This window comes from Anolis carolinensis, chromosome 4, assembly GCF_035594765.1.
Source record: "Anolis carolinensis isolate JA03-04 chromosome 4, rAnoCar3.1.pri, whole genome shotgun sequence".
Taxonomy (NCBI): domain Eukaryota; kingdom Metazoa; phylum Chordata; class Lepidosauria; order Squamata; family Dactyloidae; genus Anolis; species Anolis carolinensis.
Window position 1 is genome coordinate 113935681 of NC_085844.1, and position 21889 is coordinate 113957569.

General features: G+C 41.3%; 1 protein-coding gene across 2 annotated transcripts in view; it reads left to right on the forward strand.

The window, feature by feature from the left end:
• Positions 1-345: 345 nt before the first annotated feature.
• The window catches only part of cdh20 (cadherin 20), a 282549-nt gene continuing 261005 nt past the window's right edge, over positions 346-21889 (forward strand). For both annotated transcript variants that reach the window (XM_062977643.1, XM_062977645.1), the window contains exon 1: positions 346-770. The gene's annotated coding sequence lies outside the window, so the exon portion shown is untranslated. The remainder of the gene's footprint in view (positions 771-21889) is intronic.

The window sequence follows — 21889 nt, forward strand, 5'->3', positions numbered from 1 at the left end:
TAATAAATCCAAAGATCAATGCTGGAGTGGGCAGGGTCTTGCTTCGCATCCTTAGGGTCTGCCAACTGGCCATTCAATACTTTCCTCTGGAGGGCTTCCAAAACATCTCCTCCAAAGAGGAAGGAGCATCCATTCCTGGCATTAAAGGGGGCGAATTCCATTTACATGAGCAAGGCTGGCTTCTCCAAGGCTGTTCAGGAGCCCGGGCGATGAGTTCCCCTTCGCTCGGGGCGGACAGCAGCGGCTGTGAAGAGAGTGAGTGAGAAAGAAAGAGAAGCAAATAAATCTTCCCCCGCCCACAGCAAGAGCCAGGCTCGGCTCCAGCCGCCTCCCGTTCCCAAGTAGCTGCCAGCTGAAGGAACCTCCTCCGTCCTCCGCCCGCCTACCTGAGAAGAGAGAGAGAGAGAGAGGATGAGAGAGGGCGCGTTTGGCAGAAAAGCTACAGGAGCCGAGAGAAGAAACTAAAAGACATTCATTCATCTCGGTGGAACCAACAGAGAGGAAGAGAGAGCGACTTTTTTTTTTTCCTTCCCGGGACAACACTTGGCAGAAGAAATCAGAACCAACTGCGGAAAGAAGGCGCAACAACTCCTGCTCAGGATAACTGCCCCCGCTTGGAAGGGCAAAGGCTAGAGGACTTTAGGGAAGAGAGAAACAGCTCTGGAGTTTTCCCTGGGACCTTGCAAGAAAGACAAGAAGGAAGACAGGGAGGTTTTGAAGGCGAACTTCCCTCCGGACTGGAGGACGTGGACCAGGCACCGCCTCGTTGGGTAAGAGAGATGCGCGCTGGCTCGTTTGGGAAGCAGATGCGTCCTGCGCCGGGGAAATCCTCGCCTGGGGAAAGCAGGGTGTGGGGTGCAAAGGGGGCAAGTGGGTGCCAAGGGAACATAGTCCTTGAATAGCACGATCCCCAGTCTTGCTTGCATGAAAGTAAGGGCAATAGGAAAGGAAAGGATCCCTTCCAATCCAGCTCTCTTTCACCACCTCCCTCTTCGTTGCCTTCTCTGAGTTTTGGGCAGAGAAGGGTTCAGTAGAGTCTCTCTTTCTCTCTCTCTCTCTCCTCTCTCTCTCTCTCCCCTTCGTTCCTCTGCCTTGGCATCTTAGCAAGGAGGATCGAAGCCCTGGTTTTTCCACGGAGAGAGGGAATAAATTGGTCTGTTTCTTCATCTCCCAGTGCAGCTGAACATGGACGGATCAGTCACTTCTTCAGAGGAGAGTCTTCTCTGCACTCTCTCTCTCTTTGAGTCTCCAGGGAGGTAGGGATAATGTCCTCAGGGCTTACCCAACTGTCCATCCTACATCAGCCATATAACTCAGAATATCAAGGTAGGAAATCCCACAATATCTACTTCGAACTGGGTTATCTTAGTTCACAACTGGTGCCTGCTTGTTCATCTCCCAGTGCAGCTGAACATGGACGGATCGGTCACTTCTTCAGAGGAGAGTCTTCCCTGCACTCTCTCTCTCTCTCTCTGAGTCCCCAAGGAGGTAGGGATAATGTCCTCAATGCTCACCCAACTGTCCATCCTACATCAGCCATATAACTCAGATTATCAAGGCAGGAAATCCCACAACATCTACTTTGAACTGGGTTATCTTAGTTCACAACTGGTGCCCCCTTGTTCATCTCCCAGTGTAGCTGAACATGGACGGATCAGTCACTCCTTCAGAGGAGAGTCTTCCCTGCTCTCTCTCTCTCTCTCTCTGTCTGTCTCTCTCTCTGAGTCTCCAAGGAGGTAGGGATGGTGTCCTCAGTGCTCACCCAACTGTCCATCCTACATGGACCTTCCACACAGCCATATAATCCAGAATATCAAGGCAGGAAATCCCACAATATCTACTTCGAACTGGGTTATCTTAGTTCACAACTGGTGCCCGCTTGTTCATCTCCCAGTGCAGCTGAATGTGGACAGATCAGTCACTCCTTCAGAGGAGAGTCTTCCCTGCTCTCTCTCTCTCACTCACTCACTCTCTCTCTCTCTCTGAGTCTCCAAGGAGGTAGGGATGATGTCCTCAAGGGTTCACCCAACTGTCCATCCTACATGGACCTTCAACACAACCTTATAACCCAGAATATCAATGCAGGAAATCCCACAATATCTACTTCGAACTGGGTTATCTTAGTTCACAACTGGTGCCCACTTGTTCATCTCCCAGTGCAGCTGAACATGGACGAATCAGTCACTTCTTCAGAGGAGAGTCTTCCCTGCACTCTCTGTCTCTGAGTCTCCAAGGAGGTAGGGATGATGTCCTCAGGGTTCACCCAACTGTCCATCCTACATGGACCTTCCACACAACCATATAACCCAGAATATCAAGGCAGGAAATCCCACCATACCTACTTTGAACTAGGTTATTGTACAGACAACATATAAGAGTTCCTTCTCCCACTCTAGACTTTCCACAGATATATAAAGCTTACATGCTTAGTTTTTTCCAGTGCACCTCACAACCTCTGAGAATGTGGGCGAAACATCAGGAGAGAATGCGCCTGGAACATGGCCATACAGCCCGGAAAACACACAACATCCCTGTGATTCCGGCCATGAAAGCCTTTGACAACACATGGGTTATCTTAGTTCACACTGCCATATATTCCAGTTCAAAGCAGATATTGTGGGATTTCCTGTCTTGATATTCTGGGTTATATGGCTGTGTGGAAGGGCCCTAAAATAAACATAGAGCATTTTACTCAGTTTTCCCATTTTGCAGGGACCCTAACCCCAGCAAAAGTGAGGGGCTGACTGTGCTTTCATTGCTATGCCACATGCATTTTTTCTTTACTAGTTTTTTAATCCAGTTTTTAAAGCCAGTGCTTCATCAACCTTCCTAATGCTAGGTAAAGGTAAAGATTTCCCCTGACGTTAAGTCCAGTCGTGACCGACTCTGGGGGTTGGTGCTCATCTCCATTTCTAAGCCGAGGAGCCGGCGTTGTCCATATACACCTCCAAGGTCATGTGGCCGTCATGACTGCATGGAGCGCCGTTACCTTCCCGCCGGAGCAGTACCTATTGATCTACTCACATTTGCATGTTTTTGAACTGCTAGGTTGGCAGGAGCTGGGCTAACAGCGGGCGCTCATTCTGCTCCCCGGATTTTAACCTGGGACCTATTGGTCCTCAAATTCAGCAGCTCAGCGCTTTAACACACTGTGCCACCAGGGGCCCTTCCTAATGCTACGACCCCTTAATACAGTTCCTCATGTGGTGGTGACCCCCAACCATGAAATTATTTTCATTGCTACTTCATAACTGTCATTTTGTTATGAATCGTCATGTAAATACCTGATACGCAGGGCCACAGCCAGAAAAAAATGCGGGGGGGGGGGGGGGAGGTTTGAAACTTTTTTTTAAGCGAGTCATGAAGAGTAGTTCCATAACACAAAATAATTTAGAAATCAGGCTCCATTGATAAACTTCACTGGACACTCAAGACAGATAAACTTCAGTGGACACTCATGGGGATTTAATCAGTTAAAATTCATGAGTAAACCAGATTAAAAAAAACTGATTTTTTTTTGGGGGGGGGGGTTGAACCCCTACCCCCCTCCCTTGACTACAGCCCAAATTTAAATACTGGTGGGGTTGGGTGGTGGGATTGATTTTGTCATTTGGAAGTTGTCATTGCTGGGATTTGTAGTCAATCTACAATCAAAGAGCATTCTGAACTCCTTACTTACTTAGGCGATCCCCTTGTTGTCCGAGTATTATTTATTTATTTATGGCATTTCTACCCTTTCTCACCCGGCTTTACATGCAAGTAATGATTTGATGCCTTAAAACACAATCTACACTTAAATATTAAAATAGAAATTAAAAGTGCATTAAAAGCAATTAAAACATTTACAAACAATATAATTCAGAGTTTAACATTCAATCCACGAGCGTAATCCGGGCTATTCCAATTGTCATTGCACATTCTACCAGTCTATCTATTGTACCAGTTCTCTAAAGGCATGGTCATAAAGCCACGTTTTCACTCTCTTGTGGAAGGTCAGGAGGGAGGGGATTGATCCAATATCTCTGGGGAGGGAGTTCCCAAGGAGCCACCACCAATAAGGCCCTGTATCTCGTTTCTGTCAATCGTGCCTGTGAGATAGGTGGGATCAAGAGCAGGACCTCCCCAGATGATCTTAAACTCCACGGTATGATTGTCTTCCAGGCGTAGTGTCCTGGCAATGGATACATAGGTGACTGTAGAACCCTATTTTTAACTCACATGTTCTTCCACAGTGAGGACATTGGTTTCCAGGTGGAAGGCAGTCCCAATCAGGGTTGGCTTAACATGCCTTTTTCTTGGCACATTTCTCCTTTCAGACCTCCATTCGTACCTCTTCATATTCCACAGCACTACTGGTCACAGCTGACCTCCAACTAGAGCGTTCAAGGGCCAGGGCTTCCCAGTTTTCGGTGTCTATGCCACTGTTTTTAAGGTTATCTTTAACCAACTATAGAACTGGACCAAATTGGGCACACAGAACTCCCATGACTAGCAGAAAATACTGGAAGGGTTTGGTGGGCATTGACTTTGAGTTTTGGAGTTGTACTTCACCTACATCCAGAGAGCACTGTGGACTCAAAGAAAGATGGATCTGAACCAAACTTATACACAGCCAACATTGAATACCGGTGGAGTTTAGGGGGGCTGTTTTTGAATTCTGTGAGTTGTAGTTCACCAAGACTCAGAGAGCACTCTGTACCAAACTGGTGATGAAACTAGTAAACATGCCAAACTTTGAATACTGGTGGTTCCCAAAAAGGAAAAGAGGGACAGACAGAGAGATCTTCAGCCTTTTCTGCCAAAGGGGTTCCTAAGACCATCAGAAATATGTGTTTTCTGATGGTCTTTGGGGACCCTTCTGAAACCCGACCCCTTGGCTGAGAAATGCTGTTCTAAGTGAAAGTGCTGGCTGCTCTTTTTTCAGTGGAGTTGCTTCTCAACACACATACATACACTCCCAACTTCTTCTAATCAGCCTAAGCTAAACTCAGTTACTCCCACTTCATCGCTAAATATCTAAAGAGTGCAGGCAGGCAGATTTCCAGAAGGAGAGAATATAGTGAGGGTTCAGAGATGCCAACCACCCTTACTTATCCACTCCTCACTGCTTGAAGAAGGTAGGTGAAGGGACAGCAGGCTTCTGCTTCCTTTGACTCTGTCTCTTCCTGCTGTATTGTCCATAGAGGTGGTCCGAAGGAATAGGTAAAGAATTATAGACAGAAAGTGAGCAATCAGAAATAATCACAATCATTGGGATGGGGGAGATGCACTGGATGCCAAGTGATAGCACTGCTTTTTCTCAACTTTACTGTGTGTTAAAGCACTGAGCTGCTGAACTTGCATACCGACAGGTCCCAGGTTAAAATCCTGGGAGCGGCATGAGCGCCCGCTGTTAGCCCCAGCTCCTGCCAACCTAGCAGTTCGAAAACATGCCAATGTGAGTAGATCAATAGGTACCGCTCCGGCAGGAAGGTAACGGCGCTCCATGAAGTCATGCCAACCACATGACCTTGGAGGTGTCTATGGACAATGCCAGCTCTTCGGCTTAGAAATGGAGATGAGCACCAACCCCCAGAGTCGGTCACAACTGGACTTAGCGTCAGGGGAAAACCTTTACCTTTATCAAAGGGAGAACACAGGTGAGCAAGTGGCCACTTCTGTACGCTGTACTGCCCAGCAGGAGAAATTATTGTTCTCCTTCTCCCTCAGTGCCATGGGCCCAGTTCTCTTTCTATGGTATCCTGAAAAACTGAGTCAATTTGAAAGGAGAGCCTGCCATGATCAATAGGTAAAGGTAAAGGTTTCCCCTGATGTTAAGTCCAGTCGTGTCCGACACTGGGGGTTGGTGCTCATCTCCATTTCTAAGCCAAAGAGCCGGTGTTGTCTGTAGACACCTCCAAGGTCATGACTGGATGGACCGCCGTTACCTTCCCGCCGGAACAGTACCTATTGATCTACTCACATTTGCATGTTTTCAAACTGCTAGGTTGGCAGAAGCTGGGGCTAACAGCGGGCACTCACTCCGCTCCCTGGATTCGAACCTGCAACCTTTTGGTCTGCAAGTTCAGTAGTTCACATTGTGCCACCGGGGGCCCGTGCCATGTTCAATAAGAGTTGGCAATAAGGATGCCCCCCAGGCAAGAGACAAACCTTTCCAATGCTAATTAGGGTGATTAACTGAAACATTATCACTGGCTTCCAACTGACAAAGGACTCTTGTCACACCCTGGACTCTCCACAGATATATATTTACCTTCTTTTCCTAGTTTATCTATGCCTCACAACCTCTGAGGATGCCTGCCATAGATGTGGGTGAAACGTCAGGAGAGAATACTTCTGGAACATGGCCACACGGCCCGAAAGACATACAACAACCCTAAGGCACATATTACAGAAGGAGCACACAGCACTCTCTGTCATGGCACACATGCCATAACCTCCCCCCACTTGCCCACCTGATGGCCAATCTGCCCTCCATTTGCCTTCCTATTCCCGCCCCGCCCCCCGCCCCGGCTTGCCACCCTCCAAGTGCCCATCCATCCCCCCCACCCGGTTTGGACACTCAGTGTCTAAAAGGTTCACTATCACTGCCCTATACCATGCTGTCACCTTCAGTGACCAACCCAGTCACCACCACTGCCCACAGGGAGAGAATGTGAACAGCTGCAGATAGAGAGATCAAGAGAAAGAATCTAGGGGTGGCCATTGTTATCAAAGGAAAAAGGTGCCAAGGTGGGTGAAGAGAGCTGGCAAGGTTGCCTAGCAGGGGGTTCATTGCCCTTGTTCTTTTCAAGTCTCTGTTCCCAAACAAGGAGAAGAGACTGCTATTCAGTTACTTTTTTGGTGTTTGATTGACTCTCCTCAATGGATCATATTCTTTTCCTTCACAATAACACTGGCAGTGATAAGCATCTTTAGACCCTGGCATAACCGCAGATAGAACTGTAGTTCTGATGCTGATTAATGTGCCCTTAGCCTACTTTCATTGGCATGTTGTGTGCCTCCCAGTTAGAGTTTCTTAAAAGGCATAAAGATGCCCCCTTTCAAGTCACACCATGTTTATGGCGACAATAATCTGCATTAACAACTGTTCTAACTACTTGAGGGATTGAGCGTGCTAATTTATTAAGCGCTATAAACTTGCATGTGGCTTGTTATATTTTTTAATATCACACTCTATATTGATTTATTTTGCAAATGTTTATCTCACATTTCTTCCAAAAATAATTTAGGCTAACAATCATAAAAGTCAAATAAAAGCATAAAAATAAATGTTAAAACACAGGAAAACAACAACAATGAACATCTATTTTTATGTTTTAACTGCCCGGTTTAGAAGCGTTTATGGTTATGTTTTATGAAACGTTGCATGATCATTTTGCATTAGGTCCTTGTATTTTGTCAGCTATCTTGAATTAAAAAATACTTCATTTTAAAATAAATAAAACTACCCACTCCACATGTGAGATGCATTGGGCATATAGGTGTGTTGATATGGGATATGGGCAGAGATGCTTTTTAGAAGATATAGCTCAAGAGGTATTGACCATTGAAAGATTTGAGAAGGACAGTAAGTTGAATTTAACTTATATTGTGGCTTTCTATGACAACATGTGCCAGAATTTACTGTATATACTCGAGTATAAGCTTAGTTTTTCAGCCCTTTTTTTTAAGACTGAAAAAGCCCCCCTCGGCTTATACTTGGGCGAGGGTCCTGGTTGGCTTATATTTGGGTCAGCTTATACTCGAGAATATATGGTACATGTATTATCCCTCCTTATTATCCAAGGTATTCGCTTATCCAAGCTTCTGCCGGCGCGTTTAGCTTGGATAAGTGAGACTCTACTGTACTTGTATTATTTTCCTGTATTATTATTGTTATTATTATTATTATGACATGTATTATTTTACGCTATTATTATTAAAAGGATACATAAGCACATTTACATTGAAGAAGATGAGAATAATGATTTGATCAGAGTTGGACAGTCTTATCTTAAATTTGAGCTTTATGTAAATATTCAAAAACACTTAACCTACTGATGCCTCAATTAATGTAATTTTATTAGTATCTATTTTTATTTCTGAAATTTACCACCCTCGGCTTGTACTGGAGTCAATGTTTTCCCAGTTTTTTTTTTTTTTTGTGGTAAAATTAGGTGCCTCGGCTTATATTCGGTTCGGCTTATACTCGAGTATATACGGTAATTTAATATGGAATACATAGGTACTTAAGTAAAGAGATTGGCTAATGAAGCATTGGAGATTCTCTGGTTTGACTGCAAGATAACTATTGGAGTAACTGAGGTCTAGTCCCAGTTCAAGATTCTAGTGTTTATCATTAAATCTCAAAATGCCTTGCAACCTAAGCGACCAGAAGATCTGTTTATTCTCACTGTATCTGACGACATCTGTAGATCTTCTATACCTGTCTTGCTGTGGCTGTCTTCCACTTCAGAAGTATGCTCTGCCATTACAGAGTATTAGAAATTTGTCAGTGGTGGCATGCAAACTTTGGAATATCATCCCTGGCACCTATATTATACTCTCTTCATTGAATACATTGGCTTAGGTTCAGCATGACACTAACAGAGCAAACAACTCTAGTTGTGTTGGATTTCTCTGTTGAGCAAGCAATATTATGAGACAGGTATCCAACTATCCATACGAGATGCACAACAGAAAAGTACTGGATCTTTTCTTTGCACTAACTTTGTAAAAGTTCAGTGGTTAGCAGGACAAACCTTGACTGAATTGCATTGGTGGTTGCTTGATATTATTACTGTTGTATAAACCTTTGTTTTAACTTCTCTTTTATCATCTTCTTGTGTTTTAAACTGTGTATATTGTTAATGTATTTGCGCTGTTACTTTTGTAACATTGTGAGCCGCCCCGAGTCCCCACGGGGAGATGGTGGCGGGGTATAAATAAAGTTATTATTATTATTATTATTATTATTATTATTATTATTATTACTATTAAATGACATTGGATGTTGCCCTTCTTTACTCATGCATATTAAAATGTATGTAATGCCTCAGAAGCCCACGGTGGGGCAGTGTGTTAAAGCGCTGAGCTGCTGAACTTGTAGACTGAAAGGTTGCAGGTTCGAATCCAGGGAGCGGAGTAAGCACCCGCTGTTAGCTCCAGCTCCTGCCAACCTAGCAGTTCAAAAACATGCAAATGTGAGTAGATCAATAGGTGGAAACCTTCACCTTTACCTTAATGCCTCAGTAGTTTTTATTATTGTTGCCCCCGTCAGGTTATGCAGCTACTAGAGTATTTGCATGTTGTGCTGCATCCTGAACTCTTAATCAGTGAAATCATTTAAATGAACAATTTTCTAATGCTTTGATGAATATCTAAAAATCCTGTGTTGTTCCATGAAGTAGCTGCTGTGAAAAGTGGGATTTGAGTATGTAGGTACAGAAAGAGTGGGATAATGGATGGCAATGTGAAAGGTTGTATTTAGAGAAAGGTATCCAGCTATCCATACTTCTAAAATAGTATTGGGGAATGTCTGTCCCTCTGATGTTTTTGGACAGCAACTCCCATCATCCCTCATCACAATCCGTGTTGTCTAGATTTGTTGGGAATGGCAGTCCAGTACTATATTCCCCAGCTCAGAAGATAAAATATCTGCAGCTCAGTGGGTTGTAGCACTACTTTGGCTGGTAGTAACACACTGGCATCTAATGACATCTCACTCCCAGACTAGAATGAAAGTGTCATACAAGTTATTTTTATACATAGATTATTATATGAGTTGCAAATTCAGAAGCTCTAAAACAGTAAAATAGTAATAGATCAGTAGTTTTTGAAGAGCACTATGTAGAGCAAGATAAAGGGATGAGTCATCTGTGTACAATCAAGCTATGGTCCATTTTTTTCAGGTTAAACAAATGTACTTTAAGGCCATACACTCATGAAGCATGACTTAAAGGAGAAGAAAGGGTGCTTTGCGGACCTTTTGAATGAAAGAAAATCCATAAATTAGACTTCATTTTATGTATTTACATTCATTTACTAGCAAATGAAATATCTCCTACCTTAAAAAAGGTAAAGGTTTCCCCTGACGTTAAGTCCAGTCGTGACCAACTCTGGGGGTTGGTGCTCATCTCCATTTCTAAGCCGAATAGCCGGCGTTGTCCGTAGACACCTCCAAGGTCACGTGGCAGGCATGACTACATGGAGTGCCGTTACCTTCCCGCCGGAGTGGTACCTATTGATCTACTCACATTGGCATGTTTTCAAACTGCTAGGTTGGCAGGAGCTGGAGCTAACAGCGGCCGCTCACGCCGCTCCCAGGGTTTGAACCTGGGACCTTTCGGTTTCCAGCTCAGTGCTTTAACGCACTTTAATAACATTTCACTCACTCATTATTTTTTTTAAATCCCACAAATATATCTGATTAGTTGTTGTTCATTTTGTTGATAGAAATGAACCTTGCTGTTATTTATTTATTTATTTGCCCTTTTTATACCCTGCCTTTCTCTACCCCGAAAGGGACTCAAGGGGGCTTACATATGTCAATTATTCAATACCTTAAAAACACATACAAAACATTAAACTTGAAAAATAAATTAAATTAAAATTAATGCATGCTAAACATTTAAAAACATTACATTCAATATTAAAATCACACCATCCAAAAATCGTAGTCCAAGGCTGTTCCGTCATTATTGTACATATTCCAAGTCTATTATTCCACTGCACCATTCTCCGAAATAGCTCTGGCTCTATCTCAGAGCCAGGTTTTTACCTTCTTTCTGAAGGCTAGGAGGGAGGGGCTGATCTAATGTCACTAGGGAAGAAGTTCCACAGCCCTGTCTTTCATCCCCGCCAATCACGCTTGCAAATCGTGTTATGTGTTTTCATGTTATTTTCCATTTATGGTGGTCCTAAGGTGAACTTATTATGGGGCTTTCTTGGAAATATTTGTTCAGGGAAGGTTTACTATTGCCTTCCAATGAAGCCAAAAGAGTGTGGCTTGCCCAGATTCACCAGTGGATTTTTATGGTCAATGAGAAATTCAAACCCTGATCTCTCAGAATCCAAGTCCAACACTCCAGCCACTAAACCATGATGGCCCTTAAACCTTACATTGACTTAAATATACCTTAAATAATATGATATGGAGTAATATTGGCTATTCAGTATGATATTAGACAAGACACTTACTGTCCCATTGATTATAGCTCATTTAATTTTGATTGTGATATTGACTATGGTGTACTAAGCAGTTAACCTTTTTAATGTGATATTAAATTGTAAAAGCAATAAAGTACAATCTCTTTATCCATGGGGGATACATTTCCTGATTTTGCATGGATATGCAGAACCACGCAAAGTCCAGGAATAAAAAACCTATAGAAATGAAAGACTTCTGGCCCAAGAATGCCACATAGTTATGCTCAAACTAGAAATTTTTTAGAGAATACATATTTTGTTGAATGTCAATAAATGAGTTGGCAAATTTTAATAATAATAATAATAATAATAATAATAATAATAATAATAATAATAATAATAATAATAATAATATACTTAATTTATATTCTGCTCTATCTCCCCAAGGAGAGTGTTCTGTAATCTCAGGGCAGATTACAGAACACACATACAGCAAGCATTCAATGCTGTTATACAATTAACAAGGACAAACAATACACAGACAATGAGGTAAAGCCATTTCCCATCTTATTTCTGGTGTTTTGAAGGCTGTGCTCGACTCTGGCCATTGGGGGGGGGGGGGTGTCTCTCCATCTTCCATGCTGAGGAGCTTTGTTGTCCTTAGATGTCCTCCTGATCTATGTCCTTAAGGGTGCCTTTATTACCTCCTCACTAGAAGCAGTACCTATTTATCTACTTACACTTCTGCTTTCAATCTGCTAGGTGAGAAAGGAGCTGGGGCTAGCAGTGGGTGCTCACCCTGACCTGGGCTCCAACTGCTGAACTTTTGATTGGCAGGATTTTTCTGCAGCTAGCGGTTTAGCCAACTGTGCTAAGCCAGCCCCTAAAGAAAGAAAAAAAAAACTCATTGAGTACTGGAAAACAGTAACCATCATAGAAAGGGCTTCAGGTCTGCATACTGCCACAGCCTCAGTTTGCCCACCCAGATATATAAGAAGCATTTGCCAAAGTAAAAGTCTTAGGAGCAGGTTCTGTGTAAGAATTAGGTATGGAAAGAATATTTAAAAATATTTTAATGTTCAAAAATGGGCTTCTTCAGTGTCAGGAAACTCTCACAAGGCAAATCATGGATTGATGAGTATCTTTGCAACTTGGGACTTCATTCTGTACAAAATTCACATTCAGTTGTCTTGTGAAAAAAACCAGCCTTTCTTATAAAGGAATCAATGTTTTTTGCACAGGAAACCTAAAATTGATATTTTCTGTACAAAACAAATATGTGTATATTTTTGGCAGAATAAGTCCCTCACTACAGCCTGTTTTGCATAGAAAATCAAATTGTTCACAAAATGTGAATAGCCTTAGAAGACTGCAATCTTCACAGTTTTGCAGCGAGAAGAAAGTTGCTAAAATTATTCCTTCATTCAAGAACAAAATGAATGGAGAATTGCATCCCTAGCAAGAATCACCATCCCTGTTCTTGAATATCTACAAAAGATATCTCCCTCTCCAACCACTGAGGTTTTATTTCATTCTAAGTTTCAAATTAAGTACAGTTTTATTAGTCTAAGAGGAGTGAAAGATTTTGATTTGTTTGTTGTTTGGTTTGTTTTCTTCCTTCCTCCCAGAGTCAATGGTTTTTCCTCTGGCCAGTTTATTGAGTAGGATTTGGCCGATCACAGGCAGCCATTTCAAACAGTAATTTGGATACAGAAATTTGCTCTTTTTGTTTCCGTATCTGAAGCAGGGAGGCGGGAGAGGTGCAGAGGATGGAGATGAGGTAGAAGAAAATAAATGTTAGAAAGATACGGAAGGAAGAGACCCAGTGGCTGGGACATAAATCAGGCAGAATATATGGGGCATTGATGAGAATAGTTCTTTTCACCCTTTTGGGGGGTAAAAAAAAGAGTACCCACTTTAGAAGAAAGAAAAAGAAGACTGATTATTGGCACCCAGCTCTGAAACCAAGGCAGCTGATGCTGAGAAGAGCCAAAGGGTGCAGTTCTTCTTAGCTGAAAAACAGCAAGGCATTCTTTGCCAAAGATTGCAGTAAACACTGAATAAAGATTTCATTGTGGGTTGGTGTGACCTGAATAATTAGTCAGTTAATTGTTAATTCGGATGCAAAGGTGCAGTAATCAGTAAGGCATGTTTTCTTTTTTAAAGAAAAACAGCAACAAGTGAAACTGTTGGTAACTTGTAATATTTATCACCTAACATTCACTAACTCTGTAATGTTACAACAGTGAGAAAACTGTATGGTATTTTTCTTGCAAAGGCAAACATTTGTCTTTAGTGAAGTTTAAAAAAATATTTTGTATCTGTTTCTTCCTTTCAGTTTCATGTGACACTTGTTTTTTTCTCTTTAATAGAGAAAGGAAATATAAGAGCGGCTACAGAATAAGCATATTAAATGGATTGACTAATACCAATTAATATATTCTGTGCTCACTCTATTGCCAACTCAGCATGGATGAAAGCTAATAGTGCCAGCTTTTGTGCTGGCCTGACACTCTTCAAGCAGGCTTGCAAGATTCAAGCATTCGAGTTTTGGAAGCTTCTTTTTCTGTAATTATTGAATCTGAAACAAGTTACTTTACAAAAAGATTAGTCTGTGAATGCCCAATTGCCATTATAAAACCTTTTATGTCATTATGCCAGATGTCTTTAGAGCAGATCAGCACAATCTGTAGATCCTTCAGGTGTTTGGGACTCCAGTTCCCAGAAACCGTAGGACAGTAGTTCTCAACCTGTGAGTCCCCAGATGTTTTGGCTTTCAACTCCCAGAAATCCTAACAGCTGGTAAACTGGCTGGGATTTCTGGGAGTTGTAGGCCAAAACAGCTGGAAACCCATAGGTTGAGAACTATTGCCTTAGGACCTCATCACATGGAGGTCCTTCATGGACAAAGTGTTCTAAGATAGGTAATTTTACTAATGTGATGATGTCCTTAGCCAGCTTGCCCGATGATCCGAAATTCTGGAAGCTGAAGTCCAAAACACGTGGAGGACCACAGATTGTGCTGGTCTGCTTTAGGGAAACATGAAATGTTTACAAGTGCCTTGAAGTCATACAAATGTGTGTCATTGTTTAAATAACCTATTGGATAAACATAGATGTCTATTCTAAACAAGGTAATGAGTTATACAAAACACAATATTGGTTCAAAACATAAGTAGTACGCAATATGTATATTAGAGCATCATGTACATATTACATTCACAGAATCAATGCTCAGTCCTATGGTATATAACCCAAAAGTATCTAACTCAGTCTCACACCACAAAATCCACAGCAGCATACTGATACTGCAAACATAATACCTGAAGCAGAGCCATCAATAAAGAAATAATAAAACATTTGCCGCTTACCAGAAGAAGGGTTACCGAAACTGGGATAAAACCCAAGAACCAGTTGTAAACGGCGTAAACTGATATATTACCACCTACTCCAGTCAATAACCAGCTACTCAGGATCTACATCACATTGACTCTGTCTCCTTGGCTTTACTATTGATCCAAAACCTGTGGAGTCCTGAGGAATCCTTCCAAAACTGCAGAGACTCTGAATCGGTTTGCCTTTAAGCCAATCTAATCCTTTTAGGACTGCAGAGACTTATATCATCTTGTTTGATTTATAATACTGAGTTAGATACTTTTGGGTTATATACCATAGGACTGAGCATTGATTCTGTGAATGTAATATGTATATGATGCTCTAATATACATATGGTGTACTACTTATGTTTTGAACCATTATTGTGTTTTGTATAACTCATTACATTATTGTTTAAATAACACCATCTATGTTATAAGCAAAGGAACCCTGGTGGCGAAGTGTGTTAAAGCTCTGAGCTGCTGAACTTGCAGACCGAAAGGTCCCAGGTTCAAATCCCGGGAGTCGAGTGAGCGCTCGCTGTTAGCTCCAGCTTCTGCCAACCTAGCAGTTCGAAAACATGCCAATGTGAGTAGATCAATAGGTACCGCTCCGGCGGGAAGGTAACAGTGCTCCATGCAGTCATGCTGGCACATGACCTTGGAGGTGTCTACGGACAACGCCGGCTCTTGGGCTTAGAAATGGAGATGAGCACCAACCCCCAGAGTCAGACATGACTGGACTTAACGTCAGGGGAAACCTTTACCTTTACCTTTATGTTATAAGCATTATGTAGTGGCAGTACTATTACTACTAGTTCAAACATACTCATATTGAAAGGATCTTACTACTCAAATAAATACAGTGTGAGAGTAGAGGAACAGCAATGGTTATGAAAGGGCCAATCTACACTGGCCACTAAAGTTGTATTTACTCCAGAGCATAAATGCTTAGGACTGGCTCCGGAGGCAGCCAGGTGCATCCAGCCAAGCTCTTTGCAACCCCACATTGGTATCTACATGGCCCAGCCAATCCAGTAGGATGACAGTGACCCTGCTAGAACCACCATCTCACCTTCCATGTTGCCACCAGCTCTTCTTGTGAGCTTCTGGTTATCAGAGGCACCCCATTCTTTTTTCTTTTTCTTTTTGGGTGGGTAAACAGTTTATTAATGATATGTTACATAACAAAACAGCAAATTATAGCAGATAAAGTCAAATAACAATCCTTTTGAAATGTACATGAATACAGTAGAGTCTCACTTATCCAACATAAACGGGCCGGCAGAAAGTTGGATAAGCGAATATGTTGGATAATAAGGAGAGATTAAGGAGAAGCCTATTAAACATCAAATTAGGTTATGATTTTACAAATTAAGCACCAAAACATCATGTGTTACCACAAATTTGGTAGAAAAAGTAGTTCAATATGCAGTAATGCTACGTAGTAATTACTGTATTTATGAATTTAGCACCAAAATATCATGATGTATTGAAAACATTGACTACAAAAATGCGTTGGATAATCCAGAACGTTAGATAACTGATACTCTACTGTATCTACATTAGTCAATCAACCGGTTAATTCTAACATTAAGTACATATTATTATCAGTAATTCAAAACATATAGAATTGCTCTTTCTACATGTTATCCACTATTTTCAATCTAGATTTCTACTCATTTTTTAAAAGAAATTAAATATAAGAGTTCACCCTAACATTCAAACAAAGACATACAAACGTATTATACACAACGGACCCTGCACGCACCCAAAACCCCTATTCCACACAAAATAAAACCCCTTCCCCACCCGTGCACCCTTCACCATGACTTCCAACCCTGAAGCACTATGAAGCCTTTAAGCCAATTTATCTATCCTTGTTAATAGTAACCCTAAATTCCTAATGGAACTCCTCTATATTACTGACTCTCTATTCAGATATGCTATGGCCAACTTCCATGTTTCTAAAAAGTCCTCATTACTTTTGTTCCTCCTATTATTGGTAATTTTGTCCATTAGCATATATTCCCGCATTCTTTCCCTCCAATCCTTTTTAGTTAAACCTTTTCCCCCTTTCCAGTCTTTGGCTATGGTCAATCTTGCTGCAGCAAAGCTATATTGGTATATTTCTTGGTCCTTTTGGTTATTGTTTTCTCTATGTAAACCTAATAGACACAATCCTGGGCTTTTTAAAAATCTTATTATATAGCATTTTATTTGTCTCTTTAATTACCTTGTTCCAAAATGCCTGTATGGTCGCACAAGTCCACCACATATGGATTAAAGTCCCTTTCTGTTTCCTACACCTCCAGCAAATACCTTGTGGTGATTTATCTATTTTTGCCAATGTTGCTGGGGTGATGTAACATCTATAAAACATTTTATATTGATTCTCTCTAATTGATCCAGATATTGTGAATTTGAATTCTTTGTTCCATAGGTACTACTCCCAGCTATCCAATTCTATTGGCATACCTAGATCCTTGGCCCAGGATATCATTACTGTCTTGACTGTGTTGTGCTCCATATTGTAACTTAATATGTATTTGTATAATCTGGAGATTAGCCCTTTGTTTCCCTTTTCCCATATTCTTTCCAGTTCTAGAGGCACCCCATTCTGACATTAGTAGAGGCACCCATGTGATCAGGAAGAAGAAAGGGGCTATCTCTACTTCCTAATCACCTCAGGGTGCCTCTGTTGATTTATTTATTATTATTTATTTACAGCATTTATATTCCGTCCTTCTCACCCCGAAGGGGACTCAGGGCGGATCACACTTCACACATAAAGGCAAACATTCAATGCCATGGCATAGAACAGAGACAGAGACAAGACGCAGGCACCGGGCTGGCCTCGAACTCATGACCTCTTGGTCAGAGTGATTTGTTGATTTGTTGCAGCTGGCTTGCTTTCCAGCCTGCGCCACAGCCCGGTCCTGATGGTGGGATGGAGCACCTACAATGGCCAGGAGCCCACACGAAGTACCATGGCCTTTTGGAAGTGGCAGTGACATAGACATAAGTTGTCCCTTCCCCCTGCACTGATGAAGGTACCAGTGTCCTTTTTGGACAGTGGACCAGTCCAAATCAAACCCAAACCCATTGTCGAAACTACCCCAAAGCTGTGAATATTGTTAAAATAGACAGAAGTCAGTTCAAGATGAGTCTATTTTTTCTTGCACTTGTAGGCTCACCCCAAGATGGGCTTTAGAAAATACTCTTGTGCATGCATGCAAAACAACCCTGTGTATGTTTGCTGCTATATTAAACTTAGGAAGAATATTTCAACCCTAAACATCTCCAGGGATGAATATTTCTTCCAGTGGTTTTCGTAGTTGACAAGGGCTTTGTGCAAAAGGTGAGTTTTAAAGTGTGATTGAAAGAAGAGAACTTGCTGTGACTTTCTGACATTTGCTGGAGAAAAAAGGAGGGGCGGACAGCAGTGTAAGTGAAATGTGCTTGTAACCTTATCTACCTTATAAGCAACAACTGTCATCTTTCTATAGACTTCACCAGAGTTTTACAAGGCTCTGGATTGGAAAACTAGACCAATTTGTGGTGGAAAGGTGTCATTCAGAGAGTCCATGGCTGTGAGCAATCCCATTTTACCCAGGCATAGTACTCTATTCTTGTTAATATAAAACTAAACATACTTTCAAAAAGTGTATTTGAAAACACAGAGATTTTTTAAAAGCTGCACATCAATCTTAATTGTTTTAGCTTTGTGATAGAATAGGATATTTTCTGCAAAAAATGTGATAATTTGGACAATTCCTGTGAGAATAAATGTGGTAGAAACATGGCAGAAATTATCCTGTTTCATGCTGCTCTGACATTGTGTTTGTGTGCCTTCAAGTAGTATGTCGATTTCTGGCCACCCATGAATTACATGGGCTTTTCTTAGGCAAGAAATATTCAGAGGTGGTTTTGCCAGTTTATTCCTCACTTATGAGTCAAAGTGGGCCTCTTACCAAGAGAAAAGGAAATTTAATTATTAAATAGAATAACAACTGACTTCTCTTATGTGGTATGAAATAATAGAAAGATGTGTGCATAGACAAACAATGCTGTCACTAGGAGGACAGAAGAAGTACAGGCTACACCGGATGAGGCCATCAGAGGGGTAATACCAAAATTACTCTTGATATATTTTGTGCATATTTAGTATTTTTAATTTTTAAAATCCTAGTATTCAGTTATAATCACCAAAAATCATAAACATAGCTTATGTTGTTTTCATTGCTACTGGTTTTTTTAACAATTGATTATTTTGTTATCACATTCATGACTCATCACATGGGTACCTGGAATCGCCATGCGTCATGGCGAATCTGGTGCCGTTGGAGGGCATGGGGAACCCGTTGCCCCATGCCCCACATCACCCAGCTTGGCAGGAAGCTGATCCCACAGGGGAAGTGTCAACTATGTGGCTTCCCCCCATTGCTTCATGCCCAACACAGGAAGCTCCTTGTGTTGCCACTGCCGAACCCAACCGGAAGTACACATGCCTTGTGAGATAGGAGCCAGTGAACTCCGTGGGTCAACTATGATTTGACTGGTGCATGCCACTGAAAACAGCTCTGTCTGATGAGGTTGTCAGTGATACAGAGGAATTATAATTTATGAATAGTATTAATGCAAAAAAAATACTAAGAATTAATTCTATATGGTCTGATACGAGATTAGGTCCATGTGAGTGACACCATGAATTACTGCACTCAGTGACACCAACCCTAGTGACTCCATTGTAGACAAGAACTATTTAAGATAAATGGCAATTCTGGATTATTTGGGCTATTAAAAAGCCAGAATTTTATTTTTATTTGGCAATATACTTCACCTTGTTTAAGGTCAGTTCCTATAATTATTCTCCCTTCCCTTCCCCTAGCCAACAAAATTCACTTTGAAAAAGATATTTCATTACCTAAAGTCATATAAGCTTGGTCTTTGAAACATCATCAGGGAAAAAAAATGTTTCAAAGCTTACAGACAAACCCCCAGATATTTCTGTACATGTTCAGTCCTGACGTAATGTTACTGGGCTGTTAGTATCCATTTGGTATCCACTGAAGTTCCAGGACCTCCCTGAAATATCAAAACAAATGGATGTTCAAGCCCTATTCTATACATTGGGATAGTAAGATAGTGTTACAGTAGAGTCTCACTTATCCAACATAAACGGGCCAGCAGAACGTTGGATAAGCGAATATGTTGGATAATGAGGGATTAAGGAAAAGCCTATTAAAAATCAAATTAGGTTATGATTTTACAAATGAAGCACAAAAACATCATGTTATACAACAAATCTGACAGAAAAAATAGTTCAATACACAGTAATGTTATGTTGTAATTACTGTATGAATTTAGCACCAAAAATCACGATATATTGAAAACATTGACTACAAAAATGCGTTGGATAATCCAGAACGTTGGATAAGCGAGTGTTGGATAAGTGAGACTCTACTGTACTTATATAAAATGTCAAATCAAGGTTTGCTTTTTGGATTTTTATGAATATCTTTAAGTAATGGATGTAGAATCTGTGGATATGGAGGGCTGATTGTATATTCAAGGCATGTTCCTGATAAGTTGTAGAGTTTGTATCTGGAAGTCCAATAAGTTTTGGACTGTTTAGGGCTTTCTGGGGATGCATTTACAGTACAGAATTACCAACAGTCCTGGAGTTGACTCATAGTTAAGAATAGGGGTGAGATAACAGGAGGAAGTGAGAGAATTCTACACTTAGGAAGGGAAATTAACTCTGGAATATGTTAATATTATCATGGGGAAAAGGTCCCTCCACTGAAGCTTTATCACCAATCCTTGTTTCCACAACAAGCCAAATTTTTCAGAAAGTGAGGTGAAATTTTCTGAACAGGGGCACAGACAGCACAAGAAGCACTACGGGGTGTTAACTCTTCCCTATGCCATCCAAAGCTAATCTATATATTTGACTGGGGTTATTAGGCTTGAGCGATCCATGAAAAAATTGATTCTAAACTCGCTTCAAAAGTAGGGGGTGCTAGCGTTTCATTTCTGATGTCATTTCCGAATTTGTCTTCAAAAATTTCAAAATTTAATGAAAATTCGTTAATTTCAAAAGTAATTCATTAATGGTGGACGCACATGCGCAGTGGCCAAAAAAATCAGCACGGGGGGGACTTTACAGGACTCTCCCACCCTCCTTTTATGAGCTATCTTCTTCAATCTCGGTTCAGTGGTAGAACACATTTAATACTGCTAGCTCACCAAAATTCAGAACGTTTCACTTATCCTCTGATTTTTGGTGAATTTTCACAGCTTTTATAATAAACCATTTTTTAATAATTGCAGAAATCTGTTCCTGTGTTGTCGAAGGCTTTCATGGCTGGGATCACAGGGTTGTTGTATGTCTTTCGGGCTGTGTGATCATGTTCCAGAAGTATTCTCTCCTGACGTTTCACCCACATCTATGGCAGGCATCCTCAGAGGTTGTGAGGTATGGATAAACTAGGAAAGGAAAAAATATATATATCTGTGGAGAGTCCAGGGTGTGGCAAGAGTCCTTTGTCACTGGGAAGCCAGCATTAATGTTTCAGTTAATCACCCTAGTAAGCATTGGAAAGGTTTTTGTTCTGTTCCTGGTCTGAAAGTCTTATTTCCTGTTTCATTGGGTTGTCTTTACTTTGAAAGTCATTGTTCTACTTCAGAAACTTTGTTTTTGTGGCTGAAACTTTGTTAAATTGGTGGACTCAGGAAACCGTAATGTGCTCCATGTCCCTTGCACAAAGACAAAGTTCAGGCAGTGTCATAAATTTTGCATGTTTCTATGACAGAACCAATTAGGAAATGACATTTATCACCCAGGAACAGAAATCATAGTACACCATCAAATCATTCCTGACAGATGGCCATCAGCCTCTGAATAAGGAAATCAGTTCTCACAGTTCATGGCCATCTGTTGTGGGTTCTTTGAATGCGATTTTCTGCTTCTTGGCAGAATGGGGTTGGACTGGATGGCCCATGAGGTCTCTTTTGAAACAACATTTTTCTAAAACGCTAACAGAGCGATGGCCATGCCTCTGCCTCCCTCCCTCTCCCACTCTGATTGGCTTAGCACAAGGCTTCTGGAAAATGGAGTTTTATCCAGGTCATGTCTGCTGCTTGCTTCATTTCCACTTAAATAAATGGAGAAAATTCAGAGGCTTCGTTCTCCTGCTTTTTGAAAGCTATTGGGATATAATTTGCCTCAATCAAAGCAAAAATTCACCATACTTTGCCTATCAAGTTTCATAATGACACACCCACTGATTTTTGGGGCATTTTGAAACAACTTTTTTAAAAAAAATGCTAAGAGAATGATGGCCACGCCTCTTCCTCCCTCTTCCTTCCGCTCTGATTGG